The sequence below is a fragment of the Halichoerus grypus genome, chromosome 14 (genome assembly GCF_964656455.1).
Source record: "Halichoerus grypus chromosome 14, mHalGry1.hap1.1, whole genome shotgun sequence".
In the NCBI taxonomy this organism is placed as follows: Eukaryota; Metazoa; Chordata; class Mammalia; order Carnivora; family Phocidae; genus Halichoerus; species Halichoerus grypus.
In genome coordinates this window covers 33,664,751-33,684,621 of record NC_135725.1, presented here as the reverse complement: position 1 = coordinate 33,684,621, position 19,871 = coordinate 33,664,751, and the positions used below count along the sequence as shown (strand labels likewise).

The 19,871-nt window shown below is 37.2% G+C and overlaps 1 protein-coding gene and 1 pseudogene across 10 annotated transcripts in view; one reads left to right on the top strand and one right to left on the bottom strand.

Moving 5' to 3' along the window:
- KDM4C (lysine demethylase 4C) overlaps positions 1-19,871 on the bottom strand; it is a 459,189-nt gene that overhangs the window by 216,830 nt on the left and 222,488 nt on the right. The gene's annotated exons all lie outside the window — the stretch shown is intronic.
- Positions 14,016-14,535, top strand: LOC118521957 (large ribosomal subunit protein uL23 pseudogene; annotated as a pseudogene).

The following is a 19,871-nucleotide window of genomic DNA, read 5'->3' as shown; positions in this document are numbered from 1 at the left end:
AAAAGAAACACAATTCTAAGATCAATATTAATCAAAAAAGTCAGTACATAAAGAGTACAACGGTCATTATATTCCCCCCAGACTGGTCTGCAGAACTCACAGAACCATGATTTTGTCAAGGTGCACAATATACTTGAAGGATCCGGGGGGTCCCAGAATAAACACCTATAGAAAATTTCCAAATGTTTTGTTCTCACAGATGTAAAGAAGAGAGTAGCTTTAAAAGTTCCCTAAAGAGCAAAAAGATATTTCAGTCACAGTAAAAAAAAAAAAAAATGGTACCAGAACCAAATTTCTTATTCTAATTTTAATGAACCATTATGTGAATTATTTCAGATACTTTTGCCTCCCTTCCATTCTATTTTAATTAATTAATTCATTTATTTATTTGATGTAGTGTTCCATGATTCATTGTTTGCATATAACACCCAGTGCTATTTTAAACATGAAAATATACACTGTATTTATTGTCTTACTGAGAAATGCATTCTAGGTACCTAGAGGACCAAATATTAAAAATACTTAAAAATATTTTTTTCAATAAATTACCTGTTTTTTAACATATGAGGAAATAGAGGCTCAGAGAATTTAATTAATTTGGCCAAAGTCACACATCTAACAAGTAATACAGCCTTTGCCTGATTCAAATCTAGAACAATTTCCATACTCTTAACTCACTCTATTGAGAAAATTCCAAAAGCAAATCATTTTGAATACATCTTAAATAGGTTTCAATTTAAACGTAGGACATATTTTTCCATCTCAAACTGCTTTTTCTATGACCCAAAACCAAACTGAAATTGTAGTTGAGAACAAATGTCTGGGTCTCATTATTTTTGCTTTTTATGCATGATATCATGCTGTGTTGACAGAGTTTATCCAGTCTAGCTAACAATTTTCCAAAATACATTTCCTCCACTCCCTCTACTTTTAATAGGTTCAGATTAATTTCTTCTGAATATTTTCAGGCTTCACCATGCCAAGATATGTCTCCCTTATAAAGTAAGGCAATTATAAAGCAATTTAAGGTATGGGACTAGAAACTTTATCTTTCTGACCCATGGGAACACTGTTCAAACAGACAAAGAAAAACTATGCAAAAGAAGGGGAATGGATTCAAATAGTTTGCTCCACGGGTCTCCAAAAGATTCTGTAGAAATTATTTTTAGAACTTCTGCTTCTCAACACTTACCTGAGTATCTGATAGAAAGGCTGTGGAAGTTCAGAGTTACAGATATTAAACAATCCACTCCTGCTGTGCCATGTAAAACACAGCATGAAATTGAACTCTTTAGCATTATGGGATAGATGAAGTTATTTTGTTCTGAATTCATGCATTGCATTTCACATTTTTTATGGATGATAAATTTGGGCAAGATCAGATAAGAATAGGGCTGGCTCTGTAGACTCTTAGGGATCTAAATGTTTTATGAATATAAATATTTGCTCATAAGAGTCTATAAAATCACATATCAGAGCCACGAGAAATGGCATGGAAATATACAACATATAATCCTTCTCTTATAACACTTAGATATTTTGACTTCCACTTTTGAGTCTTTCAGGTATTTCTTTCTACATGACTAACTAGACATAATTCGAAGATAATCCTACACCTAGAATGAGCCTTAAAAAGTAAATCATCTTCTCCAATCATCATAATTCATAGATAAGAATCTAGGCAACAAAATGCCAAGTGACTTGCTGGATGTCACAAGGATAGTGAATTTAAAAAGGTTCAAATGATGTAAGATTCATCCTATCTACCAGCCTCCCTGGGATTTTCGATTTCCCATTCACTGAGCAACCACTGAGTATATAGGAACATGCTGAGTAATGCAAGGGGCTGAACACGGAACTAGCCATTTTCCAGGGCTCACAAGATAATGCTGGCCATGTTGAAAACCAACCACTGCACTGATACCGAAGATGCTCACCTCATCTCCACTTCTGCAGAACTGGAAATGAAGACAGCATCCCCTAATCTTCTTCCATATTTTTTGCACACTTCAAACACTAATATCAATGTAGGAAAATATTAATGAAGAAATACTGTTTTTTATAAAGGGGACGAGAGAGGAGTAAAGGAGGAAAAAAATTAATGAAATGGCCGTACATGCATAATACAGTCCCCACAATAGAAGCTCTGGATAGTATATATGCAGGGTACTCTTGCTTGGTAAAAGTAAAAATAACCTGCTGACAGCTTTCATATAAATTCTAGATTACCATATTTTTAAATCCTATGTCATACTGAATTTTGAATGCGAGTGTCAGGAAAAATAAAACCTTTATTTAATTAACAACCATGTTATAAACGCTATCCCACACTCAAAGCACTCTGATCACAAGTCTCTTGCCACCTAAAAAATCCCTGGTACTATTTCCAAAACAGGAAACAACTTGATGAAAGCTAACTAGACCAAAAAGTAATGCTTTTCGGAAGAAGTGTAATTTATTTCAGGCTTCCTAATGTTAACAATATGGTCAAAAATTTACCACCAAATATTAAAAAGAAAACAAATAATTTTGTTGGGAATAAGATTTTTTAAATTTTAAAATTCACTGACAACACATTTTTTTTCAGTGACACTTCCTTAGAAAACCACATAGTAACACTATAAGTAAATAATTCAGCATTTCAGATTCATTTTATCTGGCAATTCCTGTGTATCCACTCAAGTGTGAGAATATGTCTGGCACAGCTATTATCTTTTCTCTGTTATTAATTTTGTGAAATTATTTAAAGCAGAAAAAAACAGTAAATATATTCAACATGAACTAGAAGAAAAACAAAGAGAGGATAGACAAACACACAATGGATTTTAAGTGTTTCTTCAATTTCTCGCTGGCCAAATTTAGAACACCATCAACAGAAAAATATATGGAGAAAGATTTCTTATAAGAAGACATTCATTATTATTCTATGGAATTGAAATGGGAAAAACAGGATATAAATCAGATTATGGCTAACAGGGATCCAACAAGCAGAACTAACCTCCATGACTGTCACTGTTAGTTGCCTGACTTCAGACTCATGAATAGAAAAATAAAAGCTGCATTAAACCAATCTGTGACATGTTACAAATAAATCATGCCAACAATCTGGCAACACATAACAAAACTTTTAAATAGGTAATTATTTTTAAAATATGAATAATCTGTGACCAGTAATATAACAACTGGGAATTCATCATAAGGAAATAATGATTAATTAATGTACCAGCTTATATTTAAGAATGTTCACCTTAGCAGTGTTTATCAAAAATCTAAAAAATGGAAAAAAAACACTTCCTCAAACAACAGAATATTCCTTAAAAGAAATATTTCTATAACTTATGGGAAGATATTTAATGACATGGAAAAGCATTACCATTAGGTGGAGAAAAGAGGTTTTATATACATATGATCATATATTAATATACATATATGACATATATATAAAAATATATATATGCTTACCTGTAATAAACATACATATGTGAGAAACTAATATATTTCCTTATCTGATTGGGGGAGCAGGATGAGGACAGACACAGTGAGTACAACTAGAAGTGGTCACAGCAGGAGGAGGTTGCTGGACTAAAGCCCAACACTTGGAGTAGAAATATCCATAAATAGATGGATCCCTTTCTTGTTTTGTTTTGTTTTGTTTTTCTTTTTAGATGGATCCCTCTCTTAAGTGGCATAAAGTTTCTTCCTCACTCTTGATCTCTCTATATTTCTCTTAAAGCAAAGGGTTTCATTTCCTAGCACCTTGGTCTTTTCCTTCAGATCACTCACAACAATTTACAATCATGTGCTTGTATGATTATTTAGTTAACATCTGTTTCCCACAGTAGAACCTACGTTCTGTGAGGGTCAGCTTCAGATCTGTTTTAGCACTGTGTATCACCACCAACACATGCTCCATGAATATTAGTTGAATGATTGCCAAAACACTAGAATATTGACAGTAACACAAGAAACAAGACAAAAATTAGAATTAAAATCTAGTGTTGACCTCACTATATTTGAATTATTTAATGATTGGCCTCATTTCTATTTACATAATTTACTTAAAAATTGAACTACCTCATCAGTATGCAGAACCTGTGATTAGAAGACCTCAAAGTATTTCATTAGTAAATATGGGGACTCTGCCTTAATTAATGAGAAACATGTCATAAATGTTTAAAAGCACTTTTTTTTTGTCCAGGAAATGACATGTAGCTACAAACTGCAAGTCAGATTTCTAACTCCATGTCCATTGTCTAAGAAATTGATTAATTCAAATAAAATGTAAAATTGTCATTGCGGTAATGAACCATCAACAAGCTGTGGACAAGAGAATTCTTTCACTACCCCAGGGGCAATGGGTCCACTGATAAAATCTAGAAAGTGTTTTGGTGGAATGTGCTTTACTTTTACTCTGCAGAAACTCATTAATCAGTCTAAATATAAGAGTGGGATACATAAGAAATGCAATTTTAATGATGTACATTTCCTCATATTCACATGTACTCTTAATATATATAAATCCAAACTGGACTGAGTCCAAAAAGTAATCATAAATACAGCCTATATCAGCCTCATGTTCTGCCAAGCCTTGAAAGACCACATTAAAACAACTCCATTCAACTGCATTTCTGGTGCCAAAAAAAGCCCCACATTTGTACAGTTTATACAATAATCATACTAAAGATTATTAACCTATATGTGTAATAAGAAATTCACTTATTTCCTTAGATGTGCCTGCCTATAACCATCCATCAACTGTCAACAAATAAAAAAACAGGAACATTTTGTCTTCACTAGTGAATAAATACAAACTGTAGTAACTACCTATTAAATCAAACTGCAAAAATCTTTCCTCACAGATTCAGAGTGATCGAATTAAAGGGGAGAGGGAAGTACAGCAGCAGGAATGGCAGGGTTACTGCAGGAGTTCACCAGTTGGATTCTGGTTCACTTTGCATCCCAAGAGCTATTGCTGACGTATGCTGGGAGGGCCGGGTACGGGTCAAGGAGAACTTTTTATCGCATTGAACAATTATCACACACCAGGTCTGCTCACCCTTTGTCTGTTTACTTTGTCCAAGAAAATAGGAAATAAGTTGAAAATGGCTTCCCACTATTCTAATTCCGTTTGGGAAATTCATTTTGCTGCAAAATTACCACACCTGATCCATATAACCCCTGGCCCAAGACTGTAAAAGGCAATCCTTCCTTTCACAGAGCTGAAAATCACGAAGCCTATCCCACCAAAGGCTTTTATTTCCCCTCTATGTGAAATGTATATTGAAAAGAAAACCAACATAAAGCCCAGTTCTTTAATCAAATATTAAATTACATCCATTTTCAATTCAATTTAATACTGTGCTGCTGCAATTATATCCACAATAACAAGCTATGGCTGCATTCATTCTACAAACATTTTGAGCCTAACAGAAGCAAAGAGGTACGACTACAATGATTGAACGTCATAAAGGACCAGCTACATGAAAAAAGGAAAAAATCTGAAAAAAAGTTTTCAACTTTCACCATTGGTTAAGTTTTGAGGAACTTAAAGGGTGGTTTTTTATTTTTTTATTTTTTCTAAAAAAATTACTATAACTGGTATGGCAGAATTAAATCATTAAGTTTTATTCCATTTGTCATTCCTAACACTTTTCTTCCTTAGGATATTCTGACTAAAAAAGAACACACCTTGATTCTCCCCCAAGGTTAGGCCATGTTTTTTAGGTGATGCTATACTGGCCAATCAAGCTTTCCATCCTAATGGCAATACTGATTGGTTTAGGGATGGGCACATGACCCAAACTAAGTCAACGGGATTAATCACAGGACCTGAACCACCTTATTAGCCTAGAAAAGCCAACAGCCTTCTTTCCCGCACCATGGGGAACACTGCCTGAGAAGGAAACCCAGTGTGATAGAAGAACCAGAGATAAGACAGTATGATTAGAAGGACTAATATAGATAGATAGATAGATAGATAGATGATAAATATCTAATAGATATCTGAAGATATACATCAAGGAGGTAGACCATTTTTTTTCTGCACCAAAATAAGAGTTGAAAGGACAAAACTTTTGAGAATGTTTACCCATTAAGAGCATCTTAGCACAGAATATGCACACTTTATACTAAGAGGAAATGTTAAAATCATCTATAAGCATAAAAAGGATTTTTAAATTCAGTTCTCCAGACTGTTACTGGAAATATATCTATAGTTGAAAACAAAGCATAAACATTTGCATTTGACTTACAAAAACAGGATTTTATATTCAGAATGCGATGGAATGGGTTATCACGTAATATAGACTTATACTGTGATCCAAACACAGATATAAAAGTTGAATTAATAAGACAATTAGTAACAGAAGATTATACATAAGAATTTTCCAAAATAGAAGACCATTTCAATTTCCATTTCTACATATGTTCAAAACAATTAAGGTCAATTAACATGTTTAGAATATTAGACTTAAAGGTAAACAGATGCATTAACTCAATGTTTTTTTTTTATTATTATGTTATGTTAACCACCATACATTACATCATTAGTTTTCGATATAGTATTCCATGATTCATTGTTTGCATATAACACCCAGTGCTCCATGCAGTACGTGCCCTCTTAATACCCATCACCAGGCTAATCCATCCCCCCACCCCTCTCCGCTCTAGAACCCTCGGTTTGTTTCTCAGAGTCCATATTCTCTCATGGTTCGACTCCCCCTCCGAATTCTCCCCCTTCATTTTTCCCTTCCTACTATCTTTTTTTTTTTTTAACATACAATGTATTATTTGTTTCAGAGGTCCAGGTCTGTGATTCAACAGTCTTACACAATTCACAGCACTCAGCATAGCACATACCCTCCCCAGTGTCTATCACCCAGCCACTCCATCCCTCCCAACCCCCACCACTCAAGCAACCCTCAGTTTGTTTCCTGAGATTAAGAATTCCTCATTATCAGTGAGGTCATATGATACATGTCTTTCTCTGACTGACTTATTTCACTTAGCATAATACCCTCCAGTTCCATCCACATCATTGCAAATGGCAAGATTTCATTCCTTTTGATGGCTGCATAATATTCCATTGTGTATATATATATATATATATATATATATATATATATATATATACCACTTCTTCTTTATCCATTCATCTGTCGATGAACATCTGCGCTCTTCCATAGTTAGGTTACTGTGGACATTCCTGCTATAAACATCGGGGTGCACGTACCCCTTCGGATCCCTTCATTTGTATCTTTGGGGTAAATACACAGTAGTGCAATTGCTGGGTCATATGGTAGCTCTATTTTCAACTTTTTGAGGAACCTCCATACTGTTTTCCAGAGTGGCTGCACCAGCTTGCATTCCCACCAACAGAGTAGGAGGGGCCTTTACTCCACATCCCTGCCAACATCTCTCATTTCCAGACTTCTTAATTTTAGCCATTTCTGATTGGTGTGAGCTGGTATCTCAAGGAGGTTTTGATTTGGATTTCCCTGAGCGACGTTGAGCACTATATCATGTCTGTTGGACATTTGGATGTCTTCTTTGGAAAAATGTCTGTTCATGTTTTCTGCCCATTTCTTGATTGGATCATTTGTTCTTTGGGTGTTGAGTTTGATAAATTCTTTATAGATTTTGGATACTAGCCCTTTATCTGATATGTCATTTGCAAATATCTTCTCCAATTCTGTCAGTTGTCTTTTGGTTTTGTTGACTATAACCTTCGCTCTGCAAAAGCTTTTTATCTTGATGAGGTCCCAAGAGTTCATTTTTGCCTTTGCTTCCCTTGCCTTTGGCGATGTTTCTAGGAAGAAGTTGCTGCGGCTGAGGTCGAGGAGGTGGCTGCCTGTACTCTCCTTTAGGATGTTGATGGACTCCTGTCTCACATGGAGGTCTTTCAACCATTTGGAGTCTATTTTTGTGTGTGGTGTAAGGAAATGGTCCAGTTTCATTCTGCTGCATGTGGCTGTCCAATTTTCCCAACACCATTTGTTGAAGAGACTGTCTTTTTGCCATTGGACATTCTTTCCTGCTTTGTCGAAGATTAGTTGACCATAGAGTTGAGGGTCCATTTCTGGGCTCTCTATTCTGTTCCATTGAACTATGCATCTCTTTTTGTGCCAGTACCATACTGTCTTGATGATGACAGCTTTGTATTAGAGCATGAAGTCCGAAGTTGTGATACCACCAGCTATGCTCTTCTTTTGCAACATTCCTCTGGCTATTCAGGGTCTTTTCTGGTTCCATACAAATTTTAGGATTATTTGTTCCATTTCTTTGAAAAAAGTGGATGGTATTTTGATAGGGTACACTGAATGTGTACATTGCTCTAGGTAGCATTGACATCTTCACAATATTTGTTCTTCCAATCCATGAGCATGGCACGTTTTTCCATTTCTTTGTGTCTTCCTCAATTTCTTTCATGAGTATTTTATAGTTTTCTGAGTACAGATCCTTTGCCTCTTTGGTTAGATTTATTCCTAGGTATCTTATGGTTTTGGGTGCAGTTGTAAATGGGATCGTCTCCTTAATTTATCTTTCTTCTGTCTTGTTGTTGGTGTATAGGAATGCCACTGATTTCTGTGCATTGATTTTATATCCTGCCACTTTACTGAATTCCTGTATGAGTTCTAGCAGTTTTGGGGTGGAGCCTTTTGGGTTTTCCACATAAAGTATCATATCATCTGCAAAGAGTGACAGTTTGACTTCTTCTTTGCCGATTTGGATGCCTTTGATTTCTTTTTGTTGTCTGATTGCTATGGTTAGGATTTCTCATACTATGTTGAATAGCAGTGGTGAGAGTGGACATCCCTGCCGTGTTCCTGACCTTAGGGGGAAAGCTCTCAGTTTTTCCCCATTGAGAATGATAATCGCTGTGGGTTTTTATGATATTGAGGTATGTACCCTCTATCCCTATACTCTGAAGAGTTTTGATCAAGAAAGAATGATCTACTTTGTCAAATGCTTTTTCTGCATCTATTGAGAGGATCATATGGTTCTTGTTCTTTCTTTTACTAATGTAGTGTATCACACTGATTGATTTGTGGATGTTGAACCAACCCTGCAGCCCAGGGCTAAATCCCACTTGGTCGTGGTGAATAATCCTTTTAATGTACTGTTGGATCCTATTGGCTAGTATTTTGGTGAGAATTTTTGCATCCATGTTCATCAAGGATATTGGTCTGTAATTCTCCTTTTTGATGGGGTCTTTGTCTGGTTTTGGGATCAAGGTAATGGCGGCCTCATAAAACGAGATTGGAAGTTTTCCTTCCATTTCTATTTTTTGGAACAGTTTCAGAAGAGTAGGTATTAATTCTTCTTTAATTGTTTGGTAGAATTCCCCTGGGAAGCCATCTGGCCCTGGGCTTTCGTTTGTTGGGAGATTTTTGATGACTGCTTCAATTTCCTTAGTGGTTATAGGTCTGTTCAGGTTTTCTATTTCTTCCTGCTTCAGTTTTGGTAGTTGATACATCTCTAGGAATGCATCCATTTCTTCCAGATTCTCTAAATGCTGGCATAGAGTTGCTCATAATATGTTCTTATAATTGTTGGTACTTCTTTGGTGTTGGTTGTGATCTCTCCTCTTTCATTCAGGATTTTGTTGATTTTGGGTCATTTCTCTTTTCTTTTTGATAAGTCTGGCTAGGGGTTTATCAATCTTGTTGATTCTTTCAAAGAACCAGCTCCTAGTTTCATTGATCTGTTCTACTGCTCTTTTGGTTTCTATTTCATTGATTTCTGCTCTGATCTTTATTATTTCTCTTCTCCTGCTGGGTTTAGGCTTTATTTGCTGTTCTTTCATCCAGCTCCTTTAGGTGTAGGGTTAGGTTGTGTACTTGAGACCTTTCTTGTTTCTTGAGAAAGGCTTGTATTGCTATATACTTGCCTCTTAGGACTGCCTTTGCTGCATCCCAAAGATTTTGAACAGTTGTGTTTTCATTTTCATTGGTTTCCATGAATTTTTTTAATTCTTCTTTAATTTCCTGGTTGATCCATTCATTCCTTAGTAGGATGCTCTTTAGCCTCCATGTATTTGAGTTCTTTCAAACTTTCCTCTTGTGATTGAGTTCTAGTTTCAAAGCATTGGGGTCTGAAAATAGGCAGGGAATGATCCCAATCTTTTGGTACCAGCTAAGACCTAATTTGTGACCTAGGATGTGATCTATTCTGGAGAATGTCCCATGGGCACTAGAGAAGAATGTGTATTCTGTTGCTTTGGGATGGAGTGTTCTGAATATATCTGTGAAGTCCATTTTGTCCAGTGTGTCATTTAAACTCTTTTTTTTTAACTTTTTCTTTTTTTTAATATTTTATATATTTCACGGAGAGAGACACAGCCAGAGAGGGAGCACAAGGAGGGAGAGAGAGAGAGGGAGAAGTAGGCTTCACGCTGAGCAGGGAGCCCAATGCGGGGCTCGATCCCAGAACTCTGGGATCATGACCTGAGCTGAAGGCAGACGCTTAATGACTGAGCCACCCAGGTGCCGCTAAAATCTTTATTTCCTTGTTGGTCTTTTGCTTAGATGATCTGTCCATTTCAGTGAGGGGGGGTGTTAAAGTCCCCCACTATTATTGTATTGTTGTTAATGTGTTTCTTTGCTTTTGTTATTAATTGCCTTATATAATTGGCTGCTCCCATGTTAGGGGCATAGATATTTACAGTTGTTAGATCTTCTTGTTGGATAGACCCTTTAAGTAGGATATAATGTCCTTCCTCATCTCTTATTACAGTCTTTGGTTTAAAATCTAATTTGTCTGATATAAGGATTGCAACCCCAGCTTTCTTTTAGTGTCCATTAGCATGGTAAATGGTTTTCCACCCCCTCACTTTCAATCTGGGGGTGTCTTTGGGTCTAAAATGAGTCTCTTGCAGACAGCATATTGATGGGTCTTGTTTTTTTATCCAATCTGATAGCCTGTGTCTTTTGATTGGTGCATTCAGCCCACTTACATTCAGGGTAACTATTGAAAGATATGAATTTAGTGCCATTGTATTGCCTGTAAGGTGACTGTTACTGTATCTTGTCTGTGTTCCTTTCTGGTCTATGTTACTTTTAGGCTCTCTCTTTGCTTAGAGGACCCCTTTCAAGATTTCTTGTAGGGCTGGTTTCATGTTTGCAAATTCCTTTAGTTTTTGTTTGTCCTGGAAGATTTTTATCTCTCTTTCTATTTTCAATGACAGCCTAGATGGATATACTATTCTTGGCTGCCTGTTTTTCTCATTTAGTGCTCTGAATATATCATGCCAGTCCTTTCTGGCCTGCTAGGTCTCTGTGGATAGGTCTGTTGCCAATCTAATGTTTCTACCATTGTAGGTTACAGATCTCTTGTCTCGAGCTGCTTTCAGGATTTTCTCTTTGTCTCTGAGACTCATAAGTTTTACTATTAGATGTCGGGGTGCTGACCTATTTTTATTGATTTTGAGAGGAGTTCTCTGTCCCTCCTGGATTTTGATGCCTGTTTCCTTCCCCAAATTAGGGAAGTTCTCTGCTGTAATTTCCTCCAATATACCTTCTGCCCCTCTCTCTCTTTCTTCTTCTTCTGGGATCCCAATTATTCTAATATTGTTTCATATGTGGTATCACTTATCTCTCGAATTCTGCCCTCGTGATCCAGTAGTTGTTTCTCTCTCTTTTTCTCAGCTTCTTTATTTTCCATCATTTGGTCTTCTATATCACTAATTCTCTCTTATGCCTCATTTATCCTAGCAGTTAGGACCTCCATTTTTTATTGCACCTCATTAATAGCCTTTTTGATTTTGACTTGGTTAGATTTTAATTCTTTTATTTCTCCAGAAAGGGTTTCTCTAATATCTTCCATGTTTTTGTCAAGGTCAGCTAGTATCTTTAAAATCATCATTCTGAACTCTAGTTCTGACATGTTACTAATGTCCGTATTGATTAGGTCCCTGGCAGTCGGTACTGCCTCTTGTTCTTTTTTTTTCAGGTGATTTTTTCCCGTCTTGTTATTTTGTCCAGAGGAGCATAGATGAATGAGGGAACAAAATGCTAACAGGGTAACAATGACCCCAGAAAAATATACACTAAACAAATCAGAAGAGACCTGAAACCGAGGGAAAAGAAAGGGAAAGAAAGAAAAAAAGAAAAAGAAAAAAAGATAAAAACAAACAAACAAAAAACAGAATATGATCAAATATGATCAGGCTGGTGCACATATCAGTGCCACACACTAGATTTTGGGTGTATTTTGGTCTTGTAGAAGAAAGTGCCTCCCAAAATTTTAAAGAAAGAAAAACATATATGTACAAAAATAAGGGTAAATACGATGAAGGGATGGAATATGACTGTAAAGATGAAAATTATAAAAGATTTTATAAAAGGAATTGATAAGAAGTTGGTTGAAAAAAGAAAGAAGATTTAAAAAGAAAAAAAAAAGGAGAGAATGTGATCAGGCAGGAGACTAGAACAAAACCATACACTAGAGATTTAGAGTATATTTTGGTCTGTTAGAAGAAACTGTATCTCAAAATTTTAAAGAGAAAACAACTAATATATATATGCCAAAAATACGGGTAACTACTACAAAGGGATAGAATATGACTCTAAAAATGAAAAATAAAAACGTTTTTTAAAAATGGGATTGATAAGATGTTGGTTGAAAAAGGGAAAAGGAAAAATTCAAAAAAAAAAAAAAAGAATAAAGTTTAAAAAAAATTAACTTTGAAAGACTAAAGAATCATGGGGAAAAAGTGATGAATTCTATGTGCTCGATTCCCCTAGTGCTGGAATTCTGCAGTTCTCATTGATCGGTAAACTCGGTCTTGGCTGGCGGTTCTTGCTGATCTTCTGGGGTAGGGGCCTGTTGCCGTGGTTCTCAGATGTCTTTGCTGGAGGCGGAACTGCCCCGCCCTTTCCCAGTCCGGGCTAAGTAACCTGCTCGGGTTTGCTCTCAGGATCTTTTGTTCCCTGCAAGCTTTCCATACAGCTTTGGAGGACGAGAGTGAAAATGGCAGCCTCCCAATTTCTGCCCCGGAGGAGCTGAGAACTTGCGGCCCCACTCCTCAGTGCGCCCTCAGAGAAAAGCAGTCAATCACTCCCATCTCCCGGGTCTCCGGCCCGCACTCCGTGATCACCCGGCCTGTGACCCAGTGTATCTATCTGTGGCGCATGACCCCGTTTGGAGTTTCCAAACCCAGTAGATCCCTGCAGTGCACTCCCGGGGGAGAAAGGGGAGTCTCCCCGGATCTGCCGCTTGTTGGGTCCCTGCTGGAAGAGCAGTGGCCTAACTGTGCCGCGGATCACAGTTTATGGCAACCCTGAGCTGAGAGCCCACTCCTTGGCTCCATCTCTGCAGCCAGGTTCCCCGCTCCGATACCTGGGAGCTCTGCCACACTCAGGCACCCCTGGTCTTTCTGTGACCCCGAGGGTCCTGAGACCACACTGATGCAGCGAGGGTTCCACCCCCCACTTAACCACTGGAGCGACGTCCCTCAACAGAGCCGACTTCTAAAATATCCGATTTTGTGCTCCACTGCTCTAGCACTTGTCTGTAGCGGCCAAAGGAGGCCTCCTCCCCCGCCGTCTATCTTCCCAAATATCGACTCGGATTCACTTCTCTGCACGTCCTACCTTCCAGAAAGTGGTGGCTTTTCTGTTCAGAGAGTTGCTGCTATTCTTTTCTTCGATCTCCTATTGAGTTCGGACATGTTCAGAATGGTTTGATCCCTATCTAGCTGAATTCCTGGGACCAGACGAAATTTAGGTCTCTTACTCCTCCACCATCTTGCTCCTCCTCCTAACTCCATGTTTTTAATCCGAAACTTGATTTTCATATGGCTGTTAAAACCACTTAGGGTTTTAAATGCCAGTCACAACACACAAAAAAGCATTGAGTAAGAAAAGTATATAAATGTATACATTCATTTCAGTCTCTATATCATCAAGAAAGAAACATCAAAATAGCAATTAACTATTGACTAAGCCAATACAAGTTACATATTCCAACATCCCAGAACCAATATAAAAATTTTAAACACCCGCCTTTTCACGAAGATGGTGCGGAAGGCTAAAAAGGAAGCCCCTGCCCCTCCCAAAGCCGAAGCCAAAGCAAAGGCTTTGAAGGCCAAGAAAGTGGTGCTGAAAGGCGTTCATAGTCACAAAAAAAAGATCTGCATGTCAACTACATTCCGACGACCCAAGACACTGCGTCTGCAATGGCAGCCCAAATATCCTCGAAAGAGCACCCCCAGGAGAAACAAGGTTGATCACTATGCCAGCATCAAGCTCCCCCTGACTACTGAGTCAGCCATGAAGAAAATAGAAGACAACAACACACTTGTGTTCATTGTGGATGTCATGGCCAATAAGCACCAGATCAAACAGGCTGTGAAGAAGCTCTACAACACTGATGTGGCAAAGGTCTACACCTTGATCAGGCCTGATGGAGAGAAGAAGGCATATGTTCGACTGGCTCCTGACTATGATGCTTTGGACGTTGCCAACAAAATTGGAATCATCTAAACTGAGTCCAGCTGGCTAAATCTAAATATAAATTTTTTCACCAAAAAAAAAAAAAAAATTTAAACACCCAATATAAAATACATTGCTTTAAAAGCCTAATCGAAAATACCACCTCACTTTAATATTCAGCTCTAAATACTAATTTTAAATAAAATGTCAGAAATATGGCAACTTATAACCACAGAGATATAAAATCACTAAGTGCCTGAAAATGAATAACATGTATCAAAAGATAATATTAAGTTATTGGCATTGAACTACAAAGGTTATTAGAATCCTAATTTTAATAAAGAACCCTGACTTTATTTTGGATTATTTCCAGCAGTTCAAAGTAAATGTGTTATTTTTTTTTTTTAATATTCAACTATTCCTTTCATTTTTTTTTTTATGAAACAGTTTAACTTAATTATTTGGTAGCAGCAACATCCAAGAATCTTGTCAATCATAGGCCAGAAGTTCTTCCTCTGAGAAGGCCTAAATGAGCAGAACATGAAATTGCTAGAGTGGAGGCAGCATGAAGAACTTTCTCACCAAGACTGATTAAATATAGCAATGGTACCTATGGTTTCCTTTGCCTATTGGCAAGTTATTCATGGTATTTTTTTCATTTATGTTTTTGACTAAAAAGAGCACCTTGATTCTCTGCTGAGGATAGGCCATGATTTTTAGGTGACACTAGAATGGTCAATCAAAGATTGCATCCAATGGCAACAGTGATTGATTCAGGAATGGACACATGACCCATAAACTCATTCTACAACACTAGCATTACCTTGATTCCTAAAACCAGACAAAAACACCACTAAAAACGGAGAATTACAGGCCAAAATCCTTGATGAACATGGATGCAAAAATTCTCAACAAGGCACTAGCAAATCAAATCCAACAGTACATTAAAAGAATTATTCACTACAATCAAGTGGGATTTATTCCTGGGCTGCAGGGGTGACTCAATATTCACAAATCAATCAACATGATATGCCACATTAATGAAAGAAGGGATAAGAACCATATGATCCTCTCAATAGATGCAGAAAAAGCATTTGACAAAATACACCATCCATTCTCAATTAAAATCTTCAACAAAATAGGTATAGATGGAACATATCTCAACATCATAACAGCCAAATATGAAAGACCCAGAGCTAAAATCGTCCTCAATGGGGAAAAACTGAGAGCTTTCCTCTATGGTCAGAAACAAGACAGGGATGTCCACTCTCACCATTACCATTTAACATAGTAGTGGAAGTCTTAGTCTCAGCAATCAGACAACAAAAAGAAATAAAAGGCATCCAAATTGGCAAGGAAGAAGTCAAACTTTTGCTATTTGCAGACAACAAAATACTCTATGTAGAAAACCCAAAAGACTCCACCAAAAAATTCCTAGAACTAATACATGATTCAGCAAAGTTGCAAGATATAAAAATCAACGTACATTCAGAGATAGACATGTATCATATGATCTCACTGATATGAGGAATTCTTAATCTCAAGAAACAAACTGAGGGTTGCTGGAGTGGTGGGGGGTGGGAGGGATGGGGTGGCTGGGTGATAGACACTGGGGAGGGTATGTGCTATGCTGAGTGCTGTGAATTGTGTAAGACTGTTGAATCACAGACCTGGACCTCTGAAACAAATAATACATGACATGTAAAAAAAAAAAAAAAAAGAAGAAGAAAAAGAAGAAGATAGCAGGAAGGGAAGAATGAAGGGGGGGAAATTGGAGGGGAAGACGAACCATGAGAGACTATGGACTCTGAGAAACAAACTGAGGGTTCTAAAGGGGAGGGGGGTGGGGGGATGGGTTAGCCTGGTGATGGGTATTAATGAGGGCACGTACTGCATGGAGCACTGGGTGTTATGCACAAACAATGAATCATGGAACACTACATCAAAAACTAACAATGTAATGTATGGTGATTAACATAACAATAATAATTTTAAAAAGCTAATGATGTAATGCATGGTGATTAACATAATAAAAAAAAATCAACGTACAGAAATCTGTTGCATTTCTATACACCAACAATGAAGCAGCAGAAAAAGAAATCAAGCAATTGATCCCATTTACAATTGCACCAAAACCAATTAAGATACCTAGGATAAACCTAACCAAAGAGGTAAAAGATCTGTACTCTGAAAACTACAGAACACTTAATGAAAGAAATTGAAGAGGACACAAAGAAATGGGAAAATATTCTGTGCTCATGGATTAGAACAACAAGCATTGTTAAAATATCTATACTACCTAAAGCAGTCTGTACATTTAATGGAATCCCTATCAAAATACCAACAGGATTTTTCACAGGGCTAGAATGACCAATCCTAAAATCTGTATGGAGCCACAAAAGATCCCAAATAGCCAAAGCAATTCTGAAAAAGAAAAGCAAAGCTGGAGGCATCACAATTCTGGACCTCAAGCTCTATTCCAAAGCTGTAGTCATCGAGACAGTATGGTACTGGCACAAAAACGGACACAAAAATCAATGGAACAGAATAGAGAACCCAGAAATGGATCCTCAACTCTTTGGTCAACTAATCTTTGACAAAGCAGGAAAGAATGTCCAATGGAAAAAAGACAGTGTCTTCAATAAATGGTGTTGGGAAAACTGGACAGCCACATGCAAAAGAATGAAACTGGACCACTTTCTTACACCATACACAAAAATAAATTCCAAATGGATGAAAGACCTAAATGTGAGACAGGAAACCATCAAAATCCTAGAGGAGAACACAGAAAGTAACCTCTTTGACCTCAGCCTTAGCACTTCTTACTAGACACGTCTCCAAAGGCAAGGGAAACAAAAGCAAAAATGAACTACTGGGATCTCATCAGGATAAAAAGCTTTTGCACAGCAAAGGTCACAATCCAAAAAACTAAAAGGCAGCCTATGGAATGGGAGAAGATATTTGCAAATGACATATCTGATAAAGGGTTGGCATCCAAAATCTATAAAGAACTTACCAAACTTAACACCCAAAAACCAAAAAATCCAGTTAAGAAATGGGCAGAAAACATGAATAGACATTTTTCCAAAGAAGACAATGAAATGGCTAGCAGACTCATGAAAAAGTGCTCAACATCACTCATCATCAGGGAAATACAAATCAAAACCACAATGAGATAACACCTCACACCTGTTAGAATGGCTAAAATTAACAATACATGAAAAAACAGGTGTTGGCGAGGATGTAGAGAAAGGGGCACCCTCTTACACTATTGGTGGAAATGCAAAATGGTGCAGTCACTCTGGAAAACAGTATGGAGGTTCCTCAAAAAGTAAAAATGGAGCTACCCTATGATCCAGCAATTGCATTACTAGTGCACTACTATCCTTTACCCAAAGGATACAAAAATACGGATTCAAAAGCATACATGTATCCTGATGTTTATACCAGCATTATCAACAATAGCCAAACTATGTAAAGAGCCCAAATGTCCACTTTCCATTGACTGATGGATGGATAAAGAAGATGTGGTGGTGTACACACACACACACACACACACACACACACACACACACACACACAATATGGAGTATTACTCAGTCATTAAAAAGAATGAATTCTTGTCATTTGTAATGACATGGATGGAACTAGAGGGTATTATGCTAAACAAAATAAGTCAGTCAGAGAAAGACAAATACCATATGATTTCATTCACATGTGGAATTTAGGAAACAAAACAGATGAATATATGGGAAGGGAAAAAAAAGAGAGAGGGAAACAAACCATAAGAAACTCGTAACAATAGAGAACAAACTGAGGATTAATAGAGGGAAGTAGGTGGGAAATGGACTAGATGGATGATGGGTATTAAGGAGGGCACTTGTTATGATGAGTACTGGTATTATATATAAGTGATGAATCACTAAATTCTACTCCTGAAACCAATATTATACTATATGTTAGCTAATTAGAATTTAAATAAAAATTTGGAGAAAAAAGATATTCTCCTATATTTTCTTTGAGAAGCTCTATATTTTGGGGTGCCTGGGTGGCTCAGTTGTTAAGAGTCTGCCTTCAGCTCAGGTCATGATCCCGGGGTCCTGGCATCGAGCCCTGCATCGGTGGGAAGCCTGCTTCTCCCTCTCTGGCTCCCCCTGCTTGTGTTCCCTCTCTCTCTGTGTCTCTCTCTGTCAAATAAATAAATAAAATCTTTAAAAATAAAATAAAATAAAATAAAAGCTCTATATTTTAATTTTCTCTTTCATGTCTAGGATCCATCTTAGTTAGTTGTTCTAAATGGTGGGGTTCAAGGTTCATTTGTTCCCAAATACTGAAGACTCTTCTCCCCAGGGGACTGATTTGGGGCTACTGAGAAAAATTAAATGCCATATAAGGGTGAGTCTATTTAGGGTTCTTTCCTCTTTTCTATCAAAGCAGATCTAGATCTACATTGAGAACTAGAGCTACATGTAGACATACTCTTCATAAACAATCATATCCTCTATAAATACAAACAGTTTTATTCCTTTCTTTATGCCCATTATTTCTTTTTCTTGACTTATTACAGTGGTTATAATCTTCATAAAATGATGAGTAGAAATGATGAAAGTGAAAATTCTTACTTTAATGTAAATCTTTGGGAGGAAATGCGTAATATCTCACCATTTAGTAGGATATATTTATTGTAGGTTTCTTACACTTACTTTACTGACAAAGTTCCCTCTGAGAGTTTTTATCTGAAATGGCTGTTGCTTTTTCTGCATTTATTAAAATGATCATATGGTTTTTATCCTTTATTCTGTTAACATGGTGAATTGAACTGATTGATTTTTCAAATGTGAAACCAAACTTACTGTGATAGTTAATTTTATGTGTCAACTTCACCATGGACTGCCCAGACATTTGGTCAAACGTTATTCTGGGTGTGTCTGTTGAGGATATTTCTGGATGAGAATAACATTTGAATCAGTAGACTAAATAAAGCAGACTGCCATCTGTAAGTTGGACATGCCCTATCCAATCAGTTGAAGGCCTGAATAGAACAAAAAGGCTGACCCTCTCAGGAGTAAGAAAGGACTCCTCCTTCTAACTGTTAAGGTGGAACATCAGTTTTTTCCTGACTCTGGACTAGAACTGAAACATCAACTACTGTTGGGTCCACAACTTGCTGACTACACGTCTTAGGACTTCCCAGCCTCTATAATTGATGAGCCAATTCCTTATAATAAATCTCTCATATATACATCCTTTTGGTTCTGGAGGAAACTGACTAATACACTTGAATTCTGGAGATAAAAGCCACTTAGTCTATCAATTATCCTTGCTTTACCACAGTTCAGCTGTTAACATGTACCTGTATTAAAGAACATGAGGGGCGCCTGGGTGGCTCAGTCAGTTAAGAGTCTGCCTTCAGCTCAGGTCATGATCCCGGGGGTCCTG